The sequence below is a fragment of the Chrysemys picta genome, chromosome 1 (genome assembly GCF_011386835.1).
Source record: "Chrysemys picta bellii isolate R12L10 chromosome 1, ASM1138683v2, whole genome shotgun sequence".
Classification (NCBI taxonomy): Eukaryota; Metazoa; Chordata; order Testudines; family Emydidae; genus Chrysemys; species Chrysemys picta.
Genome location: NC_088791.1, coordinates 321086967 through 321091423, shown reverse-complemented (window position 1 = coordinate 321091423; position 4457 = coordinate 321086967).

Below are 4457 nucleotides of genomic sequence, written 5' to 3'. Positions count from 1 at the left end.
CCTTGAGGGCAAAGTGTGGATACTGCCGGGCCTTTAGGGCATCTACCTCTTCACATCATCCACCACGGCTACCTGCTCAAAGACTCAGCTCAAGATCTTGTCATTCCTTTGTTCCATGCGGAACTCCGAGAATCCAGTTCACTTCTCTGGACCAAGCTGGAGTGGGGGCAGTGTATGTAGTCCCATGGATGGTCCTTCTCCAGGGTCATTGGCATCAATGTAATCAGCTTCAGTGTCTGTGGTCCCTATTACAGCCATGGAGGGGACCATCTCTGCCACCTCCCTCCACTTTCTCCTTGCTACACGTTTTTCATTTTCAGATTTTCTTTCCTTGGGTCAGGAGGTAAGGAGGCCAGGGTCCTTAAAGGGAAACACCTAACACCTCTTCTGGGGTGTCTTCCTTGAGTTCCTGGGCTAAGGGAATCTTCTGTAAGAGTCCAGGGAAATGTGGCCAGTCTCAGCCTAATATTATGGGGTAGGGTAGGTCGGTAGAGACACCTTCATCTGGTTTTGGTGCCCATAGACCAAGGGTGGGCAAACATTTTGGCCTGAGGGCCACATCAGGGTATGGAAATTATATGCTCATGAAATTGGGGGTAGGGGTGCCTGGAGGGGGTGAGGGCTCCGACTGGGGGTGTGGGCTCTGGGGTGGGGCTGGAGATGAGGGGTTTGGAGTGCAAGAGGGGGCTCCAGGCTTGGACCGAGGGGTTCAGAGGGCGGGAGAGGGATCAGGGATGGGGCAGGAAATTGGGGCAGGCTCAGGGGTGCAGGCTCTGGGCAGTGCTTACCGCAAGCAGCTCCTGGAAGCATGTCCCTGCTCTGGCTCCGAGGCATGGCCAGGCGGCTCTGCATGCTGCCCGTCCGCAGGTGCAACCTCTGCAGCACCCATTGGCCAGGAACCGCGGCCAATGGGAGCTGTGGGGGTAGCGCCTGCGGACAGGGCAGTGCCACAGCTTTGGCATATAAAGGAGAAGAAAGAAAGACGAAAAGAAATTATAAGGTTTTTTGTTGTTGTTGTTGTTGCTTCCCTTCTCTGCAGGGAAGCAACAACAACAACAACAACTCTACAGTCTGATGCACAACCCTATTTCTGGTACCACGTTGTCACCGGTCCTTGATGTGATCTTTCAGGTGGTCTCTACTGCCTCCTGACTGGCTTTCTTTGGTTAGCCCCTGGTCAGCACAGTTCTTGGTCTCTAATTAGACCTACTGGTCTGCTTCAGTCCCTTTGGGCCATGTTTCTAAAGGCAGCCTGGTGCAGATGTGTTGGTTGACCCTTTGCTGTCCCAGGCCTTTCTGCCCTCCTCCTTCTCTGAGCTTTCTCCTTTTATAGCAGGCCTTGTTTCCCATTTCGGTTGCAGCTGAGGGTGCCTGCCTCCATGATTGGCAGTTGCGGCAGCTGTGTGGAGCTGTGGTCAGGCTGCTTGCCTGTAAGCAAGAGAGGCTCCCCTCCCCCTTTTGCCTGTGCTCAATATGTGGTTTGTAGATCCCATTACACAATCACACAGAGACCAAGGAACCAAGGTAAACTCCTTGGCAGAAACAAAAGAGAAATAGAAAACATATTAGCAGAATTACCTTGGGAAGGTTCTTTACATTTGCCAGTGGTTCTTTAAAGGTGCTTTATGGTAGTCTTTCATCTTTCATGTTTAGTATGTTATGGTAAAAGATGCTAATGACTTGCCCACTGATGAAAATTCTCTGTAGAAGTAGTTAAAGATGCTATGCAGTAACTGCACTCAGTGAGTCATTAAGGCTATTGTGCGGGTTAAAGGATTTTTCTTGTCTGGGCCGTTAGACATTCTGCTCATCGTGTCTCAAAGCAGCTGCACACAAGCAGTGTTAGACGCCCAAGCTCACCTTCCAGGCCATGACCAACCTTGGACTAGTGGCTTCCCAGATGGAAAGTGCAGGAACTGAGGGAGGAAAAGAGGTGCAGTCTTAAGCAGTTAAACTTGTGCGAGGCCCTGGAGAGAGATGGAGGTGCAGGACAGCTGCTTCTGGGGAGAGGGCAGAAGTGTCTGGCTGGAGGCTTCTGCAGGAGGGAAGAGTGTGTTTGAGGTGTGTAACCACCTCTGCTCAAGGAAGCAGGGCTTGGGTATATTCTGCAAATTAACAAATTACATTGTGAAAATCCCCTGACTCTGCATCACTGATACTGCTCCATCTGCAAGGCCCTGAATCATGGTAGCACTCAGCCAAGGGGCAACAATACATTAAGGGGCGTAGTGGGGCGGATTTCCCCACTCGGTGAGAATTTAGGCTGCAGCAGGCCAGTGGGCCTGTGCAGATGGGCAGCCAATCAGAGAAGGGCTTATTGGGAGCCAATCAGGGCCCGGCTCAGCCCTATAAAAAGGCTGCTCAGGAAGGGAGCAGTCAGTCTGTCCCAGGCCTTTGAGAGGGGAAGGTCTGTCTCCAGAGCAGGGAGACTAGCATCTGGGACAGCGCAGTGCTGGGCAGGCCCGGGGGAGCAGAAGGGAACTCCAGCTGCCAGGCTGCAGGCCCTGAGGGGAAGGGCCAAGCTGGTGCAAGGGGCCGAAGGGGAAGCGGCCCAGGGACAAGGACAGACGGAGGGAGAGAAGGAGGGCAGGATGGCTGCCACCAGAGGGTCCCTGGGTTGGGACCCAGAATAGTGGGTGGGCCTGGGTTCCCGCTTGCCTTACACCCGGCCAACGGGACTGGCCATCTTGGGCTGCACCAACCCTCTGCCAAGAGGGATGTGACTTCGGGGGTGCAGTTGCCCACATTGGCCGGGGCATAGAGACAGCTGATGGATTAAGGGGCACTGCCGGAGGGCAGTGGCTTAAAGAGGATGCTGCGAGCTTGGGAGCAATGCAGGTCCAGACACGCCAACCGAGGGTGAGACGACGGACGGGACACCACCAGGAGAGGGCGCTCCACTGGACTGAGCTAATTCCTGGAGTCACCTGCGGGAGGCGCTATGGTGGTGAGTCCCAACCTTGTCACAAGGTGGTAGTTCACTTGAAAAGAAACCAGCTCACCCAACTTTTGCGTGCCTTGTATGCATATGCAATAACCTTACTCGGGAGTGGGCACTCATCAGCTGAATGGTTCTGAATGTCATCAGAGTTCATCTTCCCCAAAGCTGTACGTCTGTAATCAGTCAATTCATAATGCTGCAGTGAATGTGTAAGGCTATTTCTAAAGAAAGGTTTAGTCTTTGCTTTCAGCATGACTTGACTTAAATATTCCTTATGAGGGGGACCAGCCAGGTTCATATCAAACAAATTCGGTCAGTCACTGCACTTGTTATCATTTATATTGCCAATCAGGCAAAGAATGTGATACTGGGGTCTGACATTGTCAGAATCACTGGGTGGGCAGCTGAAGAAGGATCAGATGCAGTGACTAGTGTAAAAACAGGCACAGACGGAAGCAGGTGCAAACTGTCAGAACTACTCGGCAAAGGAAATGTTCTCAGGCAGGTAATGACATTGAGCAGACTAGAGAGACTGTGTCCCTTAGGACACCTGGGTGGGATCACCTGGGTGGGTCCTTGCCTATGTATTTGCTGAACCCTGCTCGAATAGTGTAGAACCTATCACAAGACTTGTAGGTATAAGTAATTGCCTCTGCTGATTCATCCCATCTCTGGCTCAGGATGACGCCTCAGGGTTAAGCAGGCTCAGCAGTAACTCAGGGATGACTCACCACACTCATGCATAGGAGTGATTATCATTCAATGGATGATAGGAGGAGTCGCTATCAGTTCTAGTTTTATCTCTGCAGACTCTGGCTAGTCCCCAAGTAGGTGTGTTTAACACCTTTGGGCCATTCAGTGTCTAGTGTATAGGGGTGGGCAGTTGGTGGGGGAAGAGGTACAGGGTGCTAGGAGGTGATACTGTGGTGGGCTTCGGGAGAGGAGGAAGTTCTGTGACTGCCCCTTGCCAGAAATCCTCATCTCTTTGTCTCTGAGGTGACCTGTATCCAGTTCCCAACTCCTCCATAAGTCTAGGAACCAGCAGAGGAAAGTGAGCAACATTGGGAGCCAGGGTCAAGAAGAACAGCCATACAGAAGAGTGGGGAAGAGATGAGAGAGCAACTGTCTCTCTCTAACCACACGGTGGGGTGGGCACTTTCAGAACCCAGCTGGGTGGCTAGTGAGCTGGGAAATACCATATTTGATTTCAGGGTGGGAGACTGGGTTCCCAGTATGAGGTTTGGTGGCTAATTTAGAAAATGCCAGTAAATCAAGTGACCGTCAACCATTTTTAATATTTGTATACATTCTTGAAAAGCTTTGCAGTGAGCCAAGAAGGCCAAATCCTGAGCTGGTGTGAATCATTATAGCGCCATTGAAGTTAGTAGAGGTATGACAATTTACAGCAGCTGAGGATCTGTTCCAAATATGCTTTATCCAACTTTGACAAAATACAAATTCCAAGCAAAACATATTGTCACCATTTAGAAAAATGTCAGACTACATCCAGCAGAAA